Below are 26,827 nucleotides of genomic sequence, written 5' to 3' on the forward strand. Positions count from 1 at the left end.
ACATTCCAAAACAAGTTGGGATACTAAAGCATTTATCAGTGTTTAATGTTGTCATTCTTTATCCCAGCACTAAAAAGATCTCAGGGTGTGTAACAGCTCGGGATCACTGTTGCATTCTGAACTGCCAGTGTTTGTAACCTACTTCCACATCTAAGCCTTTGTAACATGTGCAGAATGTGGTTTTGCATGGTCTTTTTGAAAAATCCATGAAGCTCCCTGGAAAAGACGTCGTCTTGAAGGCAGCATATGTTGCCATACCATGACAGACCCTGGCTTTTTGCTGCTAATAGTCTGGATGGTTCTGGATGGCTCTTCTAAAAATGATCTGGAATACAGATTTGTCTGACCACAATACACGTTTCCATTGTGTGATGGTCTAACCCAGATGCTTCTGATGCCACTTCTGGGCAGGGTTAACAGTAAAGTTTTAAGTGCCATTAGTGAATGTAACTCTGTATTGTAATGGTTGAAACAAACTTCACGAAGTAATCCTTTACCCATGTGAATATTTCAGCTATTGTTGAATGACGGTTCTTGATGCAGTGCTATCTGAGGGATCAGAAATCACAGGCCTTCAGTTTAGGATTACATACCTGCCCTTTATGCACTGAAATTTCTTCTGATTCCTTGAATTGTTTAATGATATTATGCACTGGAGTAACATCATTATTTATTTATTTTTCAGACCACTCATTACTAGTCCTAAATTAACCCCATGCAAACTTTTTTTAGAATGTCTTGCAGGCCTTAAATGCAGGAATGGATGTATGTTAACAAATTAAATTAAGTTGACCCCACTAAACAGGAAATATGTGGGTTCATGCTGTCTGCAATAAAATAGAACTCAACATAAACATAAGAATCACTGTGGGTCTCAAAATATATGTGTAATTTTGACATTACTGTGCACTTCACTTGAAATGAGCTTACTTGTTGGTTTCTGTCATTTTCCAGAGCTTAGGTCTGGTGGCCACCTGGACCACTGTTGTTTGTTAAGAAGAGGGCTGATAAAATGTAGAACTTTTCACAGTGCAATTTATGAATGTGTGTATTTGACACAAAACAAAGGCTGCAATATTGGATCCTTTGTTTTATGTTAAATTCTCTTAGTTTGTTTTTTTAAGCTATACAGAGAATGATGATCACATAAAGTCCTCTGCACATAACCACACCTGAACACAACACAAACACAGTGATAACTGAAAGACATTGGGCCTCATGTATCAACGTTGCGTACGGCGATATTTGAGCGTATATGGGGTGTACGCCAAAATGGCTGCGCTCCTTGGCATTTATCAATGTGGTCGTTGGCGTACGCTGCGCTGAAAATATACACCAGGTCGAGAGGTGGCGTAAATTATACACCAAAATGAACCAGCGCTGGAATCCACATAAAAATGAAAATTATCAACATGATAAACAGTGCCATTATACAAATCAATGCATATGTTACATAAATAACACTTTCCTGATTATACTAAATAACAATCAATACAAATTCCGCTTTTGCGGGATTGCTGGTCTATCGAGCACGATCCGTGGCCACAGCGCTGACCGCAAAGAAAGCGCTGCTCGCCTTTTTCTCCAGAGCCTGGAGCCAGAGCAGCGCTGAGCTTAACTTTATGTGGTGTGATCGTTTTAGACAATGAAATTGATAACAACAACTGTAGCGTTGTCATTCCCTTCGCCCGTGCTGCAATCAGGTTTTGTTTTCTCCATTCGTTTGTTACAATAAAATAAATAAAGAAATACATCTTAAAAATAAAGAAATCTGAAAAATTAGGCGTGTCTTATTAATTGAGCGAGCAAATATCCACGTCAAGAATGATTGACATGTGAAAAGAGAATACAGTGGTCCCTTGCTATAACACCGTTCACCTTTCGCGGCCTCGCCGTTTCGGAGTTTAGTCCAATTTTGCATGCCTTTTTTTTTTTACAGTGTTCTGTGTTCTGCGTGTCTGTTTATAAGAATCTTCTCGCCCAGAAGAGAAAAGAGCGCCAACAACTACTCATAACTGTGTTTGTCACTCGGAAACAGACACCTGCAGCCAGGTGTGAGTGGGAAAAGGCGCGGCGTCAGGACACAGAGGCCCGATCTGTGACATACTGGTCAGTCACTATTAATAATTTCTTATATGTCCGACCTCGTAGGTTGATCGATAAAATTTAATTCATTAGTTCTAAAAGCCATCATAATTATTTAGAGGAAAACGTTCTATTTTTATTTCTCAAACAAATATTTGGGCCTGAAAACAGTTTGGTCTTATTTTTCTACTAAGGTTTGAACTTTGAGAGTGTTTACACACGAGAGAAAAGTGAGAAAATGTTAATGCCTGATTGAAAAAGTGTATAAAGTGGTTTTACAGGGGTTTTACAGCTTTGAAACATTTATAATAATTGTAAAAAATAACGCTGACTACGTCGCGGTTTCGCGTATTACGGGCTATTTTTAGAACGTAACTCCCGCGATAAACGAGGGACCACTGTAACACTTTTTTGATTATACTACAAAACAATTGATACAACGGCTGCTTTTGACGCTCTATTGGCACGCATCGTGATTGGTGGAGTTCTTTTTCTTTGCCATCTACCTGGCTTCCATGTCGTAAAATGAGGGTGTGTCTGAAGCGGAGTCTGAATATTTATGGGCATGTTTATTATAATTACGATTGTTTTCACCCGCCGCATTTATCAAGGTCACATCAGGTGTACGTTGGAAATGGGCAGGTGCGCACTGCTTGATACATGTCACGGCAACTTTGGTGTACTTCAAATTTACACCGTAAATTTACGCCACAAGTGCGCAACGTTGATACATGAGGCCCATTGAATGTACAGTGAGTAAAATAAGTATTTGAACACCATGCGATTTTGCAAGTTCTCCCACTTAGAAATCATGGAGGGGTCTGAAATTTTGATCTTAGGTGCATGTCCACTGTGAGAGACATAATCTAAAAAAAAAAAAAAAAAAAAAATCTGGAAATCACAATGTATGATTTTTAAAAAAAAATAATTTATTTGTATGTTACTGCTGCAAATAAGTATTTGACCCCCTACCAACCAGCAAGAATTCTGGCTCACACAGACCTGTTAATTTTTCTTTAAGAAGCCCTCTTATTCTGCACTCTTTACCTGTATTAATTGCACCTGTTTGAACTTGTTACCTGTATAAAAGACACCTGTTCACGCACTCAATCAATCACACTCCAACCTGTCCACCATAGCCAAGACCAAAGAGCTGTTTAAGGACACCAGGGACAAAAACTGTAGACCTGCACAAGGCTGGGATGGACTACAGGACAACAGGCAAGCAGCTTGGTAGAAGTCAACAACTGTTATGATTATTTATTAGAAAGTGGAAGAAACACAAGATGACTGTCAATCTCCCTTGGTCTGGGATTCCATGCAAGATCTCACTTTGTGGGGTAAGGATGATTCTGAGAAAGCTCAGAACTACACAGGAGGACCTGGTCAATGACCTGAAGAGAGCTGGGACCACAGTCACAAAGATTACATTAGTAACACATGATGCTGTCATGGTTTAAAATCCTGCAGGGCAGCAAGGTCCCCCTGCTCAAGCCAACACATGTCCAGGCCCATTTGAAGTTCACCAGTGACCTGGATGATCCAGAGGAGGCATGGGAGAAGGTCATGTGGTCAGATGAGACCAGAATAGAGCTTTTTGGAATCAACTCCACTTACCATGTTTAGAGGATGAGAACAACCCCAAGAAAACCATCCCAACCGTGAAGCATGGGGGTGGAAACATCATAGTCTGGGGGTGCTCTTCTGCAAAGGGGACAGGACGACTGCACCGTATTGAAGGGAGGATGGATGGGGTCATGTATTGCGAGATTTTGGCAAACAACCTCCTTCCCTCAGTAAAAGCATTGAAGATGGGTCTTGGCTGGGTCTTCCAGCATGACAGTGACCCCAAACACACAGCCAGGGCAACTAAGGAGGGGCTCCATAAGAAGCATTTCAAGGTCCTGGAGTGGCCTGGTCAGTCTCCAGACCTGAACTCAACAGAAAATCTTTGGAGGGAGCTGAAACTCCAAACCTGAAAGATTTGGAGAAGATGTGTGCGGATGAATGGACCAAAATCCCTGCTGCAGTGTGTGAAAAACTGATGAAAAACTACAGGAAACATTTTACCTCTGTAATTGCAAACAAAGGGTACTGTACCAAATATTACCATTGATTTTCACAGGTGTTCAAATACTTATTTGCAGCAGTAACATACAAATAAATTATTAAAAAAAAATCATACATTGATTTCCGGATTTTTTTTTTATTTTTTAGATTATGTCTCTCACAGTGGACATGCACCTAAGATGAAAATCTCAGACCCCTCCATGATTTCTTAGTGGGAGAACTTGCAAAATGGCAGGGTGTTCAAATACTTATTTTCCTCTCTGTATATCGACAAGGACGGGCTCTAATTCTTCATGGGAAAAGGTTTTTATTTTTGAGAATCATGTTAGTAAAAAAACTACAAGAGCATTGATCTTTATTTAAAAATGAGTGAAAAATCTGCTGAAGGGGTTTGCATACCCGTTGGCACAAAGCGTCATATATTTATGCCTCCTGTTTTTCCCATCTGGCTCGTTTGACCTTCTCACTTACAGTAAAATAAAAGCCTTCAAATGTCCCACTGCACAGAGATTTGTTTTGGCAGATGAGCCACAAACTGCTCATAAACTTTAAAATAACTTGCCTGCTGACATTATAAAGAAAACACAGAGAAGGTCAGGAATATATGAGGAACGAAATAAAAACAATATGAAAGAAAACATTTGCGAAATGTCAAGCTGTGGTTGGGCGATTTGTGTGTGTGCGTGTGCATATGTGCATGTGTTTATTATGAGAAAACGTATGAGACTGTTAATCTCAAGATTAACTGGACCAAAATAAAGACAGACTTTAAAATTTCTGATAACTATTATAAACCTTGAAGAGAAGCCAGTCTGGCACAAGATTTATTATGTACGATGTGCTGGCTACTTTTTCTTAAACTAATACGTGTACAGATGGGGTGGAGTGGGTGGAGAAAGGTGGCATGAGTAATTTGTGATAGAAGGTTTTTTGCAAAAGTGAAAGGGAAAGTTTACAAGACAGTAGTGAGACCGGCTATGTTGTATAGCTTTGACAGGGTGGCACTAACAAACAGACAGGAGGCAGAGCTGAAGATGCTGCAAATTTATTTGAAATTGATAAGAATGGACAGGATTAGGAATGAACTGTTATGTGGGCCTCTGAAGAGGAGGTACTGCTGGCCCACCACCACCAGAGGGCGCCCTGCTTGGAGTGCGGGCTCCAAGCACGAGAGGGCGCCAGACCCAGAAGAAGTGACAGCTGTCAATCATCCTCAGCACCAGCTGTCACTCATTCATCATCATCACCATCACCATAAAGGCCGGACTGCAACTCCACCTCCTCGCCGAGAAATCAACCGAATAGGTCATTTTCTCTGCTGACTCGAACGTTGAATAATAATCTGAACTTCTTTTGCAGCCGTTTTCCTGGTGTTTACCTTATCTGTGGGATTGGCGTTTGGTGTGACAGCGACGGCTTCGCCTCACACCCCAAACCAGATAAGTGGTTAAAACAGGAGCTGCACAAGTGTGTGATTGGAGGTGGAGGTGCTCCCTCCTAACTGAGTGCAGACTGTGGATTACTGAGTGTGCGAATTCACACTCATCCATCCTGTCTTTGTTTTCTGCCAGCAGTACCAGGGTCGACAGCCGAAGACAGAGGCCACCTGGGGACTCGGGACTTGGCGGCTCCGGTGTTCTTCAGACCGTTGGTGGTGGAAGCCGTGTGGGACGCGGCTCTTCTCTCGTCGGGGGTCTTCTATCTTCGAGCCTGCCCACACGTCACCTGGTGTTAATTGACTTTACTGATCTTGTGTGTTTAGTTGTGTGTTGTCACAACATTAAATTGTTACTATTTGGCTTATTCATTGTCCATTCCTTTGCGCCCCCTGTTGTGGGTCCGTGCTACGACACCTTCCCAACATGAACATATCAGAGGGACAACTCAGGTGGGATGGTTTGGAGACAAAGTCAGAGAGGTGAGATTGAGATGATTTGGACATGTGCAAAGGAGGGACCCAGGGTACATGGGGAGAAGGATGCTAAGGATGGAGCCACAAGCCAGGAGGAGAAGAAGGAGGCCATTGAGAAGGTTTATGGATGTGCTGAGGGAGGACAAGTAGGTGGTTGGTGTGACAGAGGAAGATGCAGAGGACAGAGTGAGATGAAAATGGATGAGCTGCTGTGGCGACCCTGAACTCGAGCAGCCGAAAGAAGAAGTTTGATCAACCAAGCACAATCACAGTGGACTGCATTGTTTTGCAGATATAAAGCATCCAGCTCCACAGTGATTTTGGGATGAACATTAGCTTCTTTCATTTCAGATTTCAAAGGAACAGTAGAAATGATGACTGCCTCCCTAACAGTCAGAAACATGTTAAAATTAGGCGTTCCCATCTACAATTAAACATGATCAAGGTCATTATCAGGCAGTGGTGGGTACAGTTCCGATAATCCGATAACCGATAATTATCAAAGATAATGTTTTCATTATCAGGTTATCTTTTAAAAACCATTATCGGACTAATTATCTTGCGATACTTTTTGTCCGATAATTTGTGGTAAATAAATTTGAACAGCTACAAATATTTATAAAACTTAAAATCAGTTGAGCTGATGTGTAGTTCTACCCTCTGCAAAACAGAGAAGAGCTGCTTTAAGAAGAAACCGCTCCATCCTCTGTAGACAAAGGAAAACTGGCCCTATTTATAAATCAAAACTATAAGTCAGCATGGCTTTATTTTCCAAGACCTCCACCTGACCGGAGTGTTGTAATTGGTAGAGAGCTGGGCTTTGTGGTTGCTCTCAGCTTGCCTCTGTGCTGGAAGCCATGTGGTAAACAAGAGCTTCCACCAGGAGGCAGGATGTTCAAAGATAGAAGTGTGGGCTCATTGTTTGGGTTTGTTATCACTTTTGCTGTTACCAGAGGTGATCATGGTGTTAAAACTCAAATTCAGTTTATTAGTAGTTGCAAATGTATCAGAGACAATACTGGAATTTATTGGTTATTGGTTATCTGTAACTTCTGATACATTTTTGGGCGGTTTATTGTTTTATCTTTATCAAAGATAACTTTTCAGTTATCTGATTATCTGTTATTGAAGTTCATTTTTTTTTTTTGTTATCTGTGCCCACCACTATTATCAGGTCACTGAAAGGGCAGATGATGATCAATCACTTTCAGGTACACAAAGGACAAAAACCGCAAGACAGGAAGCCATACTGATTTTCAACATGTCTGCAAATGTTATAATGCAGCTGAAGCAACTGCCTGAAACATTAATGGTACCATCAATGTTAAATCAAAGAGACATGTAGTGTAGTGTACAGTAAGTTCTACTAGGGAGACGCTAATGTCAAGCTTTCATTTAGATTTCCCTAATCAGTGACAGCAATATCCTTAATAGGAAGCAGCTGGCCCACAATTTCACAGTCAACCCACAACCGATAGGAAACGTTCAAATTATTTGTTATCATTTAAACATGTCAATTCTGACTCAACATCCTCTGCTGCTTGCAGTCTTTGACTGGCTCCTCCATCTTGCTGCCACCAGTTGGTCTCTGATGCTCTACCCCACCTTCTTCCAATGGCAGGATTTCAATCAATCAATCAATCAATCAATTTTTTTTATATAGCGCCAAATCACAACAAACAGTTGCCCCAAGGTGCTTTATATTGTAAGGCAAGGCCATACAATAATTATGTAAAACCCCAACGGTCAAAACGACCCCCTGTGAGCAAGCACTTGGCTACAGTGGGAAGGAAAAACTCCCTTTTAACAGGAAGAAACCTCCAGCAGAACCAGGCTCAGGGAGGGGCAGTCTTCTGCTGGGACTGGTTGGGGCTGAGGGAGAGAACCAGGAAAAAGACATGCTGTGGAGGGGAGCAGAGATCGATCACTAATGATTAAATGCAGAGTGGTGCATACAGAGCAAAAAGAGAAAGAAACAGTGCATCATGGGAACCCCCCAGCAGTCTACGTCTATAGCAGCATAACTAAGGGATGGTTCAGGGTCACCTGATCCAGCCCTAACTATAAGCTTTAGCAAAAAGGAAAGTTTTAAGCCTAATCTTAAAAGTAGAGAGGGTGTCTGTCTCCCTGATCTGAATTGGGAGCTGGTTCCACAGGAGAGGAGCCTGAAAGCTGAAGGCTCTGCCTCCCATTCTACTCTTACAAACCCTAGGAACTACAAGTAAGCCTGCAGTCTGAGAGCGATGCGCTCTATTGGGGTGATATGGTACTACGAGGTCCCTAAGATAAGGTGGGACCTGATTATTCAAAACCTTATAAGTAAGAAGAAGAATTTTAAATTCTATTCTAGAATTAACAGGAAGCCAATGAAGAGAGGCCAATATGGGTGAGATATGCTCTCTCCTTCTAGTCCCCGTCAGTACTCTAGCTGCAGCATTTTGAATTAACTGAAGGCTTTTTAGGGAACTTTTAGGACAACCTGATAATAATGAATTACAATAGTCCAGCCTAGAGGAAATAAATGCATGAATTAGTTTTTCAGCATCACTCTGAGACAAGACCTTTCTGATTTTAGAGATATTGCGTAAATGCAAAAAAGCAGTCCTACATATTTGTTTAATATGCGCTTTGAATGACATATCCTGATCAAAAATGACTCCAAGATTTCTCACAGTATTACTAGAGGTCAGGGTAATGCCATCCAGAGTAAGGATCTGGTTAGACACCATGTTTCTAAGATTTGTGGGGCCAAGTACAATAACTTCAGTTTTATCTGAGTTTAAAAGCAGGAAATTAGAGGTCATCCATGTCTTTATGTCTGTAAGACAATCCTGCAGTTTAGCTAATTGGTGTGTGTCCTCTGGCTTCATGGATAGATAAAGCTGGGTATCATCTGCGTAACAATGAAAATTTAAGCAATACCATCTAATAATACTGCCTAAGGGAAGCATGTATAAAGTGAATAAAATTGGTCCTAGCACAGAACCTTGTGGAACTCCATAATTAACTTTAGTCTGTGAAGAAGATTCCCCATTTACATGAACAAATTGTAATCTATTAGACAAATATGATTCAAACCACCGCAGCGCAGTGCCTTTAATACCTATAGCATGCTCTAATCTCTGTAATAAAATTTTATGGTCAACAGTATCAAAAGCAGCACTGAGGTCTAACAGAACAAGCACAGAGATGAGTCCACTGTCCGAGGCCATTTGAACTCAATATACCCCTACACAGTCAAAATCAGAACCGGCCCAAGGAACTATCCTAATATTTTGTACAATATGTCTGTGGACTAAATGTTTAACAGTTTGTAATCTCCTGATTATTAATGGTAGAACTGCAGCCAGGTCTCTTCTGTTGGTGTACTCTGGTGTTTGAGCATGACAACATTAGGACATACAACTAGAGTGACTCAGAATTTATTTCAAAACAACCACAACATGGAGGTGTTGTGGTGGCTGCACAGGTCATCTGAAATAAACCCCACAGAACATCTATGGAATGAATTCGCTGATGTGTGCAGCAGCAACAGCCACATCCACCACACAATGACAAAAGCCTTACACACCGGTAAAAGTGTTGGGTGATGATCGTCAAAATAAAGGTGTCTTATGTGGATAGGTTTTGTCAGGATGTGATGATGAATCTGATTGAAACAATGCAGCTACGCTTAAGACTTTAATATTTACTCAGTGTGTGAATGGTTTTATTACACTGAACAAAAATATAAACACAACACTTTTGTTTTTGCTCCCATTTTTCATGAGCTGAACTCAAAGATCTAAAACATTTTCTATATACACAAAAGACCTATTCCTCTCAAATATTGTTCATAAATCAGTCTAAATCTGTGTTAGTGAACACTTCTCCTTTGCTGAGATCACCCATCCCACCTCACAGGTGTGGCATATCAAGATGCTGATTAGACAGCATGATTATTGCACAGGCGTGCCTTAGGCTGGCCACAATAAAAGGCCACTCTGATAAGGAAATTCTATCTGTGACCTGAAGATGATGATTATTAAGTAATTAATTCATTCATTTTTACACCAGATGCCCTTCCTGATGGAACAGTAGTCATTTATCCAGGCTTGGGCCCGACACTCAAAGTGTACTGGCTTCACACCGCACGTGGCTGAGTTATGTATTTTCCAACACATCACACAAAATCTGTCACAACATAGACAATAAAGCACATTTATGACATCATATTGTACAGAGCTGATTCACTAAAGGTTTGCATGTGAAAAAATGTGCACAAGCACCACAGCTCCAAAAAAAAAAAAAAAGTACATCATTTACTGATGGTATGCACTGAGGATTGCATTGTTTCCATGCTCATAACCGTGCATACTGTCCAATTAGCACATTTGCATTCAAGGAGTTTATGTTTTCGGTCGCCTCCGTTTGTTTGTTGGTTGGTTGGTTGGTTTGTTAGCAGGATTACTCAAAAAAATCCTCAATGGATGTCAATGAAATTTTTACCAGGGGTGTATCTTGGCCTAACTTAGAAGTCATTAAATTTTGGTAATGATCCGGAACACGATCCGGATCCACTAATTTTTTTTAAGGATTCTTTATCATTGCAGGATAGGGCCAATTTCAACATTTTTGCATCTAACTTTATGAAGACGGGTCACAAAGGCTGAACAAAAATTAAGTTACGACACAACAATAATTTAGCATTTGTTTCTCCTCATTGAATAAACTTATTAGAAAAAAAAAAACTTGTGTAGTTCATGCAGTTTCTCTTTATAAACAGGCATACACATAACTGGTACTCATGGTGCTTGTGTGTGCTAAAAATAAATGATGTACAGCACAAAACACAAGGGAAGTGCTTCATAAGAGGAAAGCAATGACTGATTGTAGGAAAAGTGTTTCCCTCTGCTGTGCATCAATAAGGTTTAGCACACGCAAGCACAATGAGTACCAGTTCTGTGCACCCCTGTTTATAAATACATTTGCTGAAGATCTAAGGGTTTAACCCTCTGGGGCTGATGCCATCGTATATGACGGCTGAGACCAAGCTTTACTAAATTATAAGTAACTTGTTATTAATGATATGAGATAGAAACTGACTTTTTTTTGCTGAAAAGTTAACTCCGCTGACTTTCGAGCCACCGTCCACCATCTTTATACTCCTTATAGAAGCTGTGTGATGATGTGAGCAATGTGGATGTCCAATCGGAATTGGTTCACCGTCACATGGTTTTCCAAAATCCAATCGTAGGGCACATTCACCTCACGTGACACACCAAAGATTGTTTGTAGGAGTGATGTTTTACTAGTTTATTATAGTTTGCTGTGTGTTTTGAATAAATGTGTGTGGAAAATTATTTTCCGCTTTACTTTTTCCTTTCTTATTACCTCCGCCAAGGAGGTTATGTTTTCAGTCGTGTCCGTTTGTTTGTTGGTTGGTTGGTTGGATTGTTAGCAGGATTACTCAAAAAGTTCTCAATGGATTTCAGTGAAATTTTTACCAGAGGTGTATTTTGGTCTAACTTAGAGGTGATTAATTTTTTGTGATGATCCAGAAGGGAATCTGGATCCAGGATTTTTTATTTTTCATGTATTTTATGTATTTACTGTACTCAGCATTTGTCATAACACTGAATGTGTGTATGGACACAGAATATGTCTGGTTGTATTTTGTATAAACCTGTATTATTCAGTTCACTGATTATTGTACCTGTTATGCTCTCTGGTAAATATACAGGAATAAATTGAAATTTTGTCTTCCATCATTTATGTTTATTTATTACATTAATTATTTTGTTTTGTTCTACACCTTAGAGTCCCAAGGTGTAGAACAAAACGCTACAGGAGTAGTTTTGTCCCAGCAGCAATTGTGCAACTGAACACATCTTAGTAGGTTTGCATATGGTTATATTTAGATATTTATATACTTATTTATTTATTTGCCCTTTGCACACTAGTTTTAAGCTGACCATCTTTTTAGTGGTTTTAAGGTTGTGAGTCCTTGGTGGTGTTTGTTAACTTGTTTTGTGTATGTTCTTTGTTAGTATTTTTAGTGTTTTTTATTGTTGTTGTTGTGTTGACTAACATGGACGCCTTTTTTCTGTTTTCTGTTTGCTGCAAGCCAAATCTACCTACAGGTACAAATAAAGTTACCTGAACCTGAACCTGAGTATATGAAAACGTGCTTTATGTTATGATATTTAGTTAATGACATCAGATAGGTTACTTTGCCATTGGAGGGATCACTTTGGCATCATTGACCCTATGGCCTTGGCGGAGGTTTGTGCTCTCTGAGTGCTTCTAGTTAATTCATTCATTCATTTTCCATACCCGATTATACCAACCTGGTCTCATGGCAAGTTGTGATTCAGCAGCGCGAAATACAAATTTATCTATTGGTTCGTGATATTGTGACGAAAAGCGCCTCATCTTCGTCACAGCAGCACAAATTCATTTTAATTCATTCCGTGATGGCTGCATGAAATTAAAAGTGAAGCGGGGGTCTGGGTGGTTATGGTTATGGTTGTGGGTAGGTAGGGTTAGTAGTGAGTTTAAAAAACCCTCTCACAAAAATTTGACTCATTTCATGATGGGAGCACGAAAAAAAAAATGTGAGACTGGGCTGATTATACCAACTAAGGGTCACATAGCAGAGGGGTGGAACCTACCTACATTGGGCGAGAGGCGGGGTGCACCCTTGGACAGTCTGCCAGTCTATCTCAGGGGCACATGCAGGCAGACAAACTCACTCTCACTCACTCCTATGGTTTCCAAATGTTTTCTTTCATGAATGGGGAACTTTCTTTTTCTTTCTTTTTTCTTTTAGACTTTTATTGAACAGGGACAAATGCATTAAACATTATTTCATATGAAATATAAAACATATGCGAAGCATGCAGGTTTCTAGCAGAGGCTAATTTGCAGCCCTGTCTCTGGTTAGCCTTTTACTACTATTTAAAAAAAAAAAAGAGTTAAAAAAATGTAAAAATAGTACAGACTATAAAACATATTAAGACCAAAGCAATAACACAAAAGAGATAAGAGGAGGAAGTTAAAATAATGCAATATAATATTTTAAAGTCAGCGTTCACAGTTTTGGTTTACTTTCAGCCAATGTTTTGGTTGTGTGTTTAAAAACCTGGAGCTGTGTCAATGTTTTGAATGCAGGTGATAATGCATTCCAGAGTTTGGTACCTATTACTGAGAAGGACGACTGTCCAAATGTTGCTTTGCGTTTGACTCTTCTACAGTTAACTGCTTGTTTACACCCTTCATTCTTATTTCACTGATTTGTTTGTTTACCGGCTGGCAGAGTATTTCTGGAGCAAAGCTGTTCACACACTTGAAAATAAGTTTTAAAATGAGAAGTCCACAAAACTTTCAAAATTCAGTCGGTTATATTTCTTTAGGGCCCCTTCACACAATAGGTACAAATCAAGGTGAATCACGGTGGACCAGCTCATATGAGTGAACCATGAAAACACTGAGCAGACGGACAGGTGTGCATAATCCCCCTGCAACGGTATTATGCACACAATGGTGTCGTGCGAGCAGGACGTGGTCCACCGCATTGCGCCGCTAATGTGGAGAAAAATAAAATAAAAAAACAGCTGTATAATTAGTGAGTATCACTGGGTTGATATAAATAATACATGAAAGGGGGCGCAATACAGAACCCTGTGGTTAAATAACCCTGGTTAAATAAAAAATAAATGCCACTCACGGGAGTTAAACCTGCAAGCTTTGATTACCAGATGGAAACTTTACCACTGTGCTACAATAACTGTCTTATAGCAGGAGCCAGAAATGGCAAAAATCAACAAGCAGATAACGTATTTATTTAAAAAAGAGAGAAAAAAATGCAGTGATAACTGACCAAACTACATTTGTTACAGTGAATTTCTGCTGATACATGAGTAAAAGTGGTGTATTTGTTGCACTGTTGACGTATCATAGTGGTGACGCGTATCCTGTGAGTGGTGCACCACTCACAGGACACGCGTCTGTCCTGTCAGACAGACGTGACATTCAGATCGCCTGCTGCGTGTCCACATGAATTGATGGTCTGTTCCAGCTGGGACAGCCTGTCAATGTATGCGCTGTGCACACTCTCCAGCCCGTTGCAAAAGCAATATGTTTTTATGTATTTCCACGTGAGGACAGCAAGCACACACACACTCGTGTCCGTCAAAACACGGTACGTGTTCTCCAGCTGGGACGTCCAGATGCACAGATTGCAACAGCAGCTGCTGTGGGCGGACACGCCCCTGTCAGTTCAGCACCCAGAACAATGTGTCACTCTGTGTTATTTGATCATTCGTTTTCGTTATTTGTTATGTAATTGTGTATGTAGGTATTATCAGAATTATTTATATACCTGTCCTGGTGGTGGTCTCTGTGTTTCTAATGTGTGCACTGAGCTGTCATCCAACTGTCAGTGTGCTGCGATCAGCTGACAGGCCCCTCCCTGTGCTGTGTGTGATCAGACCTTGCTGTCTGGCCCCCATGTGATCAGATCTGTATATATATATATATATATATATATATATATATATATATATATATATATATATATATATAAGCATTTTATGCAAGTATGCCCCCCCCCCCGTATGTGCCGTATGTGTTGGGGGGGGGTGCAACACACGCGCACATGTGCGAGACACATATACCACATGTGCGTTGCTTTGTGCAACTTTACAGTCATGGGGGCACTTAAGACACATTTCACATGTAGCTCGACAGTGATCGTCTGCTGACTGTTGTCGTGTTAATATAGTGCAAATGGCCACACATTTTCTAAGTGCCAAACAAGCGGTGTTAGATGTTCGTGTGTATCACCTGGAATTTGGCCGACACCTGCCACGAGAGGGTTCGATGGGCGCTCATGTGCAGTTCATGCGCAATTCGGCCATTCATACCATGTGTGAAGGGGCCCTTTTAATTGAGCAGTGGTGCTGTCTTACTGGTTTCTTATCCATCTTGGGATGTGTTTAATGGAATACACAAAATTGTGGAATGTTAACATGCAAATAGGTGAGGTTTGCACATGCAATGAGATTTAACAAGAGCAAAAGAAAACAATGCATGGTTTGTTTGCATCTGTACATTATGCATTTGAAACCTGAGTGTTATCTTTTTGCATTTGACAAACTGCTGTTTCAGCAGCTGAGACACCAGCATGTCCTCATTGACAAAATAAAGTCATTCATAGTAAACAGGCATATTTAAATGGTTTACATTGTTCTTGATTTGTTCTGAACAAATGTCTCCATGTGTAATAGGGTGGCCATAGTTCCACGCTTTTCTGTGGTGAGCACAAACTACATTTTAGTGTGACTAATGATCTTTACTGTCATTGTCGTATTTTCTTGTCACTTTCACATGAAAGCTGCAATAAATTTCATGAGGGCTGGTAGAAAAATGGGTTTCTCTAATGTGAACTGCGTTATGGTTTGTGGTGCATGAAATGAAAAGAAACCTGCAATCAAATTCCAATTAATTAATTGTGTACATACCTCATGTCACACTTTGTTCACAACACAAACACATGCAGAAACATGCACGCACATCTAAGAACATCAATCAATCAATCAATTTTTTTTTTATATAGCGCCAAATCACAACAAACAGTTGCCCCAAGGCGCTTTATATTGTAAGGCAAGGCCATACAATAATGATGTAAAACCCCAACGGTCAAAACGACCCCCTGTGAGCAAGCACTTGGCTACAGTGGGAAGGAAAAACTCCCTTTTAACAGGAAGAAACCTCCAGCAGAACCAGGCTCAGGGAGGGGCAGTCTTCTGCTGGGACTGGTTGGGGCTGAGGGAGAGAACCAGGAAAAAGACATTTTGTGGAGGGGAGCAGAGATCGATCACTAATGATTAAATGCAGAGTGGTGCATACAGAGCAAAAAGAGAAAGAAACAGTGCATCATGGGAACCCCCCAGCAGTCTACGTCTATAGCAGCATAACTAAGGGATGGTTCAGGGTCACCTGATCCAGCCCTAACTATAAGCTTTAGCAAAAAGGAAAGTTTTAAGGACATGATGGCTAAAGTGATCCAATCTGTGAATGAAGAGCTGTGTGCGCACCGTTCTTTGTGCATTCCACCGGGCCCGGCTCAGCCTGTAGGCAGTATAGGCAATTGCTAAGGGCAGGGTCCATCTGGGGTGCCACAAATGAGGGGAAAAAAATAAAGTCAACTTTCACTATTCTTATACTAAAATTAGTTTATACTATTTATCTTTTAACATAAAATAAATATAAGCCCATATTGATTTAACTGCATAGCAAAGTCTATTATGTAGCAAAGAAAATAATAGTTTCCTTGTCGCCACACACACACACACACACACACACACACACACACACACACACACACACACACACACACACACACACACACACACACACACACACACACACACACACACACACACACACACACACACACACACACACACACACACTTTCTAAAGTATCTGATAAGCCCTTCCCGATCATTATGTCATTACGGCACTAACTGTTTGGTGTCGGGTCGCAATTTACATTAGTGAGCTTCTTAATGTAATTTACTGCAGGAATAGTGGCTTGTTCTGGATTGATCTGTCCCTCAATCAACCTCCAAACCAACGTAACAGTAGGTGTTATTTTCCTCCATGAAGGGTGGAGGAAAATGGGTGGGTCATTTGAGTGTCTTTTTCAGACTCTGTGTTGTAAAGTTGGTCATATTTGTGGACTTTTCTGCCAAACGTTCCTCAATTTGAGCCATGATAAAAATGTAATTAGTGTGTGCACTGCAAAAACTATTAAAATGTGACAGAAGAGGAAGGACTGAAACCAGAAAAGTGACCAATCACAGGCCTTGTAGTCTCCATCATTTAGCAGCTGCGCGGGTTCACAGGCATGCAAAGGGCTCTGATCTAACATTGGCGTATTTGTAGAGCTGCTCATTTCAGCGTTGTGTTTCATTTAAATACGCCCGAAATACGCGCGTACTCAGCCTTTCTCAGTGTTCGTTCATACTTGCAGCTGCGTGTGTTCGCATTTTAATGTGTGCACACAGTCATGTGTACCATGCCGCCATTAAACCAGTTCAGTGCTATTTTCTGCCTCTGTGGAAGTGCGCTCTGTTCTCTACTGCATGGTGTGGTGCGCCTCAAAAACAGAGTCATTTAACATTATTATTATTATTTTTTGTCTTGGTGGATCACTTTCATTGTGTACAGATGCTGCTTAGTGAGCGAGCGACCGACCTGCTGTTTCTGTTGTGTTTCTGGATTTCCAAGTTGAGGTTCGATTCCCTGTTCTGAACACACAGGTGCTGTGGGCTGTGTGATCATGTTCTCATGTTCTCCAGCTGACGCACTCAGTTTTTCGTTGTGTACAGAAGCGCAGTGTTGCACAGACTTGCCTGCAGTAACGCTGTGCTGCGCAGACCTGCTTCAAACTGTGTCCAGCGCTCTACGCCGAAGAAAATTAAACATGTTTAATTTCTTCCATCCTACACGCATAGCCCTCAACATACTGCTGCGTATTGAGAAAAAACTCCATGTGAAGTAGGTGGAGAGCTGCTCATTACAGCGTAGAGTTTACGCTGTAATGAGCAACCTATGGTGGCACGCGGCGGCATAATCACTGGCACGCACAACACTGGACCAGCATCAGCAAAAAAAAAAAAAAAAATCTCTGAGTGACAGCACAATCTTCCAACCGCATTCGCTCCACAGCGCTCTGCACCCAGCTCCCGCCCACTTTCCCAGAGAACCATGTGTAAAATTAGCCTAGCATGCATCAAAATCAAAGTAACCTGATAGCGTTACAAGTGCAGAGATGACAGAGCCTCCGGCTAAAAAAAAACTAAAGCTAGGGAATTCCAGTCCTCCTGGACGGAAGAATATGGTTTTGTTTTCGTCAAAGATCGTGCAGTACATAACTTGTGCTGTGACAACGTTGTGTGCCGAACTTCCAGCATTAAGCGGCATTTCGAAACGAAACATCAGAAGACATATAAAGACCCTGCCGATAGAGCCAAAACCATCAAATGTGCCATGGCCAGGTATGGGAAACAATCCAGCTCTCTTAAAGTGTTTGCGAACACCCAAGGCCATGTCACAGAAGCCAGTTATAATCTGGCTAATTGCATTGCTAAACATGGGAAGCCTTTTACTGATGGGGAGTACATAAAGGAGGCTTTTCTCAGCTGCGCAGAGACTCTTTTTGACAACTTGCCCAACAAAGACACCATTAAAACCCGGATAAAGGACATGCCAATGTCAGCTCGTACTGTTCAGCGACGCATTGATGAAATGGCAAGTGATGTTAGATCCCAACAAACGGAGGGACTGAAAGATGCTAATGTTTTTAGCCTAGCCCTTGATGAGAGTGTGGACGTGAATGACATCCCGCGATTGGCTGTCATGGCAAGATACTCTGATACAACCGTGAGAGAGGATCTCTGCTGTTTGCAGCCCATGTCGGACACAACTAGACGCGAGGACGTAGCCACGGTGATTATGCAACATTTTGAGGAGAGAGGAGTTGATATGAGGAAGGTGTTTGCTGTAACTAAAGACGGTGCTCCTTCCATAGTCGAGAAGCAGAAGGGAGCCGTCAAAATAATTGAAGACAAAGTCAGCCACCCCGTCATGAAGCTCCACTGCATAATTCACCAGGAAAACCTGTGTGCAAAAATGTCCAATTCAGATCTCAATGATGTCATGGCTACGGTGGCAAAGGTGATTAACTTCCTCGTCAAACGATCTGCACTGACACACCGACAGTTTCGATCCCTGCTCGAGGAAATGTACAGTGCATACACAGATCTCCCTCTCCACTCGGCAGTGAGATGGCTGAGCTGCGGAAAAGTTCTGGAGCGCTTTGTCAGCTGCATCGATGCCATCAAGGTGTTTCTGGGTGAGAAGGGGCAACATTATCCGCAACTGGAGGATGAGAAGTGGATTGTGAAACTTTTGTTTCTTGCGGACATCACTGGGCACCTCAACAAGCTCAATCTCAGGTTGCAAGGTGCAGGACAAACTGTTTTGGACATGTCTGAAACATGGGCTGCTTTTGTCGCCAAGCTTGCAGTATTCTCAGGTGACATTGCGTCCTCCACCTTCTGCTACTTCCGACACTTGAGGGAGTTGTCCTCACAACGCAACATCAGCACCGCTGAAATAGCCAAATACATGCGTGAGCTGGAGGCAGAGTTCACGACCCGTTTCGTGGATTTTAAACGGTACGGTCCGATGTTCCCCTTCTTGATCAAGCCTGACAGCTTTGATGGACATGACCTGGACGCAGCTCTGATCAACTGAATGGATGTACAGGACGTGGAGATGCAGCTGATAGAGCTGAAGAGCTCATCACTGTGGGTGACGAAGTTTGCAGAGCTCGGAAAGCAGTTGGAATCCACCCCTGTGCAACAGCACGGAGCCTGCATCCTGCTGCTGCATGCTGGACATCTGCACCAGAGAAGTTCAGCTGTCTCAAGAACATTGCATTGGCCCTCTTGTCAGTGTTCGGCTCAACATACCTGTGTGAGCAGGTATTTTCGCACATGAAAAGTGTGCTCAGCCCCGTCCGCAGCCGTTTCATGATGGACTATTCTGAGGCATGTTTACAATTAAAAGTGACAAACTATGAACCCCAGATAAAAAAGCTCAGCCAAGAAAAGCAAGGACAGGGATCACACTGACTGGTAGGCAAGATATATTAATTAAGACATAGCCTATGATTCATTTTAGTCTCAGCCCACACTGATTAGTTAAATACGTTGCTGTTTGCTTTGAATTTGTTGAACATATTCCTGTAGTTTGTGTCATTTTTACCATTATTGTTGATAGTGGCATACTCACTGACTAGAAAATTTGAAATTGGCACTCAATGTCTCAAAGGTTGCCGACCCCTGGCGTAGAAAATACGCTGTAATGAGCAGCTCTACAAATACGCCACTGTGACACGGGCTTAAAGAAGTTGTCTTTGGTTCACCACACCCAGGGATATGTGTGAAACTTAACACCATATTACAGTGCTGGCAGGAAGCAGCATTTTGTTAATATTCACTGGCCTTGAATTACACCCTGCCTCGTTTAGACGCCGGATCTATGCATAATTTGAAAAAAGAAAACACCCAAGCTTTTAATCAAGGAAATATGGTACCCACTTTCCTTGAATCAGTGAGTGTCAGTGCTGAACTTCATTTCGTACCTCTGTTGCGACTGGACACGTCCAGACTGCTCTGTCTGGTACATGCAAGGGGTTTTTAATGGGAATACATTCTGATCGGACGGGATGTTTTGTTCAATGTGAGTGAAAATCTGTTATACAAAATCCAGTATATATTGGGACTTTTGTTTTTGTTCAGTGAGTGCGAGTATCTGGTTTATGCAATGACGGTTTAGGCGAGTTTTACTGTATATCATTAATCAAATTTATTTTGTTATTTTACATTTGTGCATGTTTCAGCATTCTGAAGAGCTAATTTCTTGAAATTAGCCCTTAATTGGACTAAGTGGTTGAAGATGTATGTGTGTGTGTTTTATTGGTGTTGTGTTTTAATAAATTGTAATAAGTAGACTTTGGGCTTCAGCAGATGCACTCTAATGAGTGCTCTACTGTATATGCTTTTTTAAAAATGTATCCACATATTTGTTTTTGAAGGAGTGTATTGTTATACTGGAACCAGTTAGTTACATTTTAGGGATGATGTGGCTGCAGATTTTCCACCACAGACAATCTAATCCTTGTAGAGGTTCCTGCCACTAGAGGCCACTGTTGCTTGGGCCAGACTGTGAGCTAAAGCTGTTTGGTGAAGGTTTTGCAGCAGTAAAGCACTGTCACTTTGCAGGACTGAGCCTGAGTGTCCAGTTATTGTTTCTATTTGAATGTACCTCAGCAGATTGGAAATTATTCCTCAAACAACTCTGAATGTTATATTCAGATTAAGAAGTAGAGCGCCGCACTCGTAGAGCGCAAACCTCCACCAACACTACTTTCCAATTCCACAACATTTTTACTTTGGAAAAGTTTTCAAGGTCAAAGTCCTGTTAGAAATGTCTTTTCATAAACTAAACGTCAAGAGTATGTATTTAGTTTGTGCACTTGAAATTAAGTTTTTTATGGAGTTATCAGGATTTTTCTTTAAACTTTTTCAGTTTCTGAATTCTTTTTCAGATAATTTCCACAGAACACTGGTTATCTCTCCTATGCATAATCTGTCATTGCTTTTTGGCACTTGATTTCTGATTGATAACTGGAAGATAGACAAACAGGCATGAAATTGGAAGCTCCATCAAATTTTGGTGGTGTAGATAAATCCATAACAGAAAAAAAAAAATAAGAGCTACTGAAACACTTTTGATTGAGATATAATGCAAAATGTACACCAAATGGGCTTTTCAATATTAAATTTAAATGTCCACAAAATCCACAATTCAGATCAGACCCTGATCAAACTTTGTCAGGTAATAGTGTGGGCCAGTCTGCACCTCACTTTCAAATATGAGTGTGATTGGGGCACACTTGAGTAAGATCCAGTGTAAAATATACATTAAATGGGGGTTTCAATGTTAAATTTCAATGGCCACAAAATCTGTAATCTGGATTAGCTCTGGATCAACCTTTGTCTGATAAAGGACACCATCCTACACAATGTCCTCAAATATGAAAGAAATTTGATCTTTTTTTTTGACAGGGTTATGAATTTTATGAAAATTTGTTCAGTGTTAAAAATAGGGATTTTTCCTGACCTACGACTTGGACTCATGGCCTTGAAAATTAAACCAGTTCTTGCCTATCAGAATTTGAATCTTCAGTAAAAATTGCATAACAACATTTGAAAAATTGTGGTCTCCAGAGTGTTCACAATAACAAACAAACAAACAAACAAACAAACAGGGGTGAAAACATAACCTCCTCCAACTTTGTTGGTGGAGGTAATTATAATAAATAAATAAATAAAGATGCAGTAGAATTAGTATGTCACTCAGCCATGATACGCTGCAGACAACATAGTGGGGCACCGTAGCTAACGTATTGTCCATTTTGTCTTAAAAGCACCACATTTGGCACAGATGTTCTAAATTAACTAATGTTTATTTTCAGTTGTCAAGGCATCCTGGAGCTGACCTCTAATGACCTACAGGGGTCAATGAAGAATTTCACAGAGGTTAAAGGATTAATAAATGGAACAGTTTGACTGTGTTGAATGCTTGGTCTCCAAAGTAAAGGTCAAACAAGGTCAACGGCCACTGGGTTCTATGACGTATGAGATATGTTACCCCGTAACATGATAACTAAGCACGACACATGATGCAACGTATTACTTTTTAAAATTCTATTAACTCAACCAATAATTTGCATCACTTTTAACCAAAACAGGAGCAACTTTTAACTTTTGACCCCTGTACAAACTGAAATTGACCTTTATCATTCTTTTTGCTGTTTTTACCCCATAACTTCATAACATTCTATCACAGATAGTCCAAACTATACCTTTTTAGAGTCTTTAGGATCAGACAAATAATGTGGCACATTTTTCAATATGACTGGAGCACGTTTCTATTTTCATTTTGACAAATGGCTGCCACAGGTGACATTGAAATTTCATCATGCCTCAATATCCAATTTTATTTTGAATACCTTTGGCTATATGTCTAACAAATTCTATGCTTTTATCACAAAATGCACAATTATTATGGAAATTTTAGCTAAACTGCACCACTAACAGTTACTTATTCATCATATTCAGGCTTAAAGCGACACTTCTTCATGATCATCCAAGCACAAACAGCGCCCCCATGTTCAGGCTTGTGGCATTGTTTCGAGTGCACCGTTTGAAAACCAAACAATGACAACAGTGGAAAACTGGGGCTTGAGGGCTCTGTTACATGCTTCAAGGATTATGAATGAGAAACTCTAAGGTTTTAATGACAGGATTTTAAAGAAATGTCAGCCGTAGGGAGAGAAATACAAAGCATTAAAACTGAACCTCACAAAACTCCACTTTAAATCAAACAGAGCTATTTAAAAAAAATGGAACACACACGCACACACACACACACACATACGTACATATTAATTTTTTTAAATATATAAAATAGTTCTTTTCTCTTTGTTGAAGCAGTAATTTAATTTATGAGTCATTTTCTGAAGTAACTGTTTCATAAAGTGGTTGGGCATTTATAAATAATACTGATTCAAAGCATTCATTACATTGCTTTTTTTGTCATACAACAATATAAAAATTATACCTAATTTTCTCATTCATCTATCTATAAAGAAAGAAACGTCTGTGTGAGTGTGAGTATGTGGCTCGCATATCTCTCTGACTGCTTGTCCTCAGGGCTCAGCTTTTGGATATGGTTTGCACATGGCACGATGTGCATCCTTTATTATGAAAATTTTGAGGAATAATTTTCAAAACCTTTATTTTCATTACAGGGTGGGTTGCTTCTTGAAATGTGCCCGTGAATAAAATCAAGTGCACCCTCTCTTCTTCTATGGTGTTTAGTGCACCAGTTTAATCAGCTAATGTTATCTTAGCCTTGGCTGAACAATCAATGGGTCCCACGATTTACCCAGACTGACTGCAAATATGAGTGAATTAAGTACTTTTATTTAATTTTAATTATTTGTTTGTTTGTTTTTTTTGGTGGCATTTTGTAAATGCTGAAATGCGCTCTGTCATCAAAACATACTTCTGTGAAGAAATAAAACACACCTCTCTTCTTCTATGGTGGATAATGTCAGCTGTCATCCTTATTGCTGCCACCTTCTGCATCAGTCCGTTATAGCAGTACTGCAACCACAATTCCAATGAAGTTGGGATGTTGTGTAAAATGTAAATAAAAACAGAATACAATGATTTGCAAATCCTCTTCAACCTATATTCAATTGAATACACCACAAAGACAAGATATTTAATGTTCAAACTGATAAACTTTATTGTTTTTGTGCAAATATTTGCTCGTTTTGAAATGGATGCCTGCAACACATTTCAGAAAAGCTGGGACAGTGGTATGTTCAGTGGTGAGCACAGATAAGCAAAAAATTAACTTCGATAACAGATAATCAGATAACTGAAAAGTTATCTTTGATAAAGATAAACTGATGAACCACCCAAAAATGTATCGGACGTTACAGATAACCGATAAATTCCAGAATTGTCTCTGGTATATTTGCAACTGCTAACAAGCTGAATTTGAGTTTAAACACCATGATCGCTTACGGAAGCATAAAAAGCAACAAAAGACCCAAATTGTATTTGTAAAAACAAGCATTTTTACTGAGCCCTGGAAGTGTCATCGCAAAATGTTTTGTATGTGGAGACGTTTTATGATGTGCACACGTTTTATGATGTTGTAAAACGTGCACTCAATATTGTGTTTCAGATGATGTTTCATTCGTGTGAGAAATTTTTGGACCGAGTTTCAGGTTAATCGCGTGTCCTGCATCGTGTAGTGTACATGGAGTAACAAGCTGCGTTTAACATCTCACGACCACCTCCTGATCGCCGATTGTATGGTCGAATGAAAATCAAACCTGTTTGATATTATTCTGGTCGGCCGTCGTGGGGTTACCCTGCTGCTGAAGAGCTACAAGCATCCAACCAGCAACCGCTCACACACTGTGCCTGTGCAAACACCGCAGAGCTGTCTTGTAATGTTTTTTGCTGTTGTTGTTGTTTTGTTTCTAAACTTAATTTGTTAAAAAAAAAAGCCATTTGCAAAGCCAAAAAGTTGATTTGACAACCATCTGATATAACCGGGGTCCAAATAAATAGAACACTGCCATCTACTGGTGCCCAGATGCTTAGTACTTAGGGCGAATGCTACCATGAACACTACTGGCCAGTAGATGGCAGTAGAGGCCTTGAAAACTTGCCAAAACCAAATTTCAGATAATCCGTGTCTGCTACATTGATTTAAGATGGGTGGAATTTAACAAACGCAAATACAATAACATCTATAAACCCAGAGAATATATTCACAAGAGTTTTAGGCACTAGAGTTTAATGCTGCTGTCCGTGGAGCCTGAACAGAGTGCCTGAAATGCATTTGTCCTGTCGTGAACGTACTGAGATTACCCATAATGCACTGCTGGACAGAGCATGTGCCCACAAAACCTTAAAAATTAGCACATTACTTTAAAACTAAAACATATATCTGATGTTTTCACTTCATAAAACTTCAGGCATGACAGTAATTTTAAATAACTTGTCCAAAATTAGTGTGGTTAAAATTTGAACCATAAGTTAAAAATGTATGCCTCTGGATGACTTGGGTGATATTGCCAGCGTATCAGTATGGTGTTAAAGAAAATGATAAATTTTTTTGGTGACCAGTTCTTTACCTGCAGAGGGTAGAGTTGTTTCTCCTGAAACTAGCTCGTTTCTGTTTGCAGAGGGTAAAGCATACATCTCTTATGAAACTTTCAACAGGTAAGTCTTAACTGATTTTAAATTTTAAAAATGTTTGTTGCTGTTCAGCTCTGTTTACTACGTTATCGGTCTAAAAGTTATCGGAAGATAATTAGTCCGATAATGGTTTTAAAATTATCTAAAAAGATAATCTGATAATGAAAACATTATCTTCGATAATTAGCTGTTATCGGATTATCGAACGTGTGCCCACCACTGGGTATGTTTACCATTGTGTTACATCACCTTTCCTTCTAACAACACTCAATAAGCGTTTGCGAACTGAGGACACTAATTGTTGAAGCTTTGTAGGTGGAATTCTTTCCCATTCTTGTTTGATGCATGACTTCAGTTGTTCAACAGTCCGGGGTCTCCGTTGTCGTATTTTGTGCTTCATATTGCGATGTACCTTTCAGCAATGATAGTGCCATCACAGATGTGTAAGTTGCCCGTGCCTTGGACACTAACACATCCCCATACCATCACAGATGCTGGCTTTTGAACTTTGTGCTGGTAAGGATTTGGATGGTCTTTTTCCTCTTTTGTCCAGAGGACACGACGCCCATGATTTCCAAAAACAATTTGAAACGTGGACTCATCAGACCACAGCACAATTTTCCACTTTGTGTCTGTCCATTTTAAATTAACTCAGGCGGCGGTGTTTCTGGATGTTGTTAAGATATGGCTTTCGCTTTGCATGGTAGAGTTTTAACTTGCACTTGTAGATGCAGCGACGAACTGTCTTAACTGACAATGGTTTTCTGAAGTGTTCCTGAGCCAACATGGTAAGGTCCTTTACACAATGACGTTGGTTTTTAATGCAGTGCCGCCTGACGGATTGAAGGTCACGGGCATTCAATCTTTGTTTTCGGACTTCCCGCTTACATGTAGAAAGTTCTCCAGATTTTCTGAATCTTCTGATTATATTATGGACTGTAGATGATGGAATCCCTAAATTCCTTGCAAATGAATGTTGAGAAACATTGTTCTTAAACTGTTGGACTATTTTTTCACACAGTTGTTCACAAAGGTGATGTTGTGGTGATCCTCGCCTCATCTTTGCTTGTGAATGGCTGAAAATTTTGGGGATGCTCCTTTTATACCCAATCATGACACTCACCTCTTTACAATTAGGTGTTGTTTGAGCATTTATCAACTTTTCCAGTCTTTTGTTGCCCCGTCCCAACTTTTTGAAATGTGTTGCAGGCATCCATTTCAAAATGAGCAAATATTTGCACAAAAACAAAAAGTCTATCAGTTTGAACATTAAATATCTTGTCTTTGTGGTGTATTCAATTGAATATAGGTTGAAGAGGATTTGCAAATCATTGTATTCTGTTTTTATTTTC

The 26,827-nt window shown here is 40.3% G+C and overlaps 1 protein-coding gene across 1 annotated transcript in view; it reads right to left on the reverse strand.

Annotated features, from left to right (window-relative positions):
• The window catches only part of march9 (membrane-associated ring finger (C3HC4) 9), a 67,274-nt gene that overhangs the window by 15,272 nt on the left and 25,175 nt on the right, over window positions 1-26,827 (reverse strand). The window lies entirely within an intron of this gene.

The sequence above is a fragment of the Thalassophryne amazonica genome, chromosome 6, assembly GCF_902500255.1.
Source record: "Thalassophryne amazonica chromosome 6, fThaAma1.1, whole genome shotgun sequence".
Taxonomy (NCBI): domain Eukaryota; kingdom Metazoa; phylum Chordata; class Actinopteri; order Batrachoidiformes; family Batrachoididae; genus Thalassophryne; species Thalassophryne amazonica.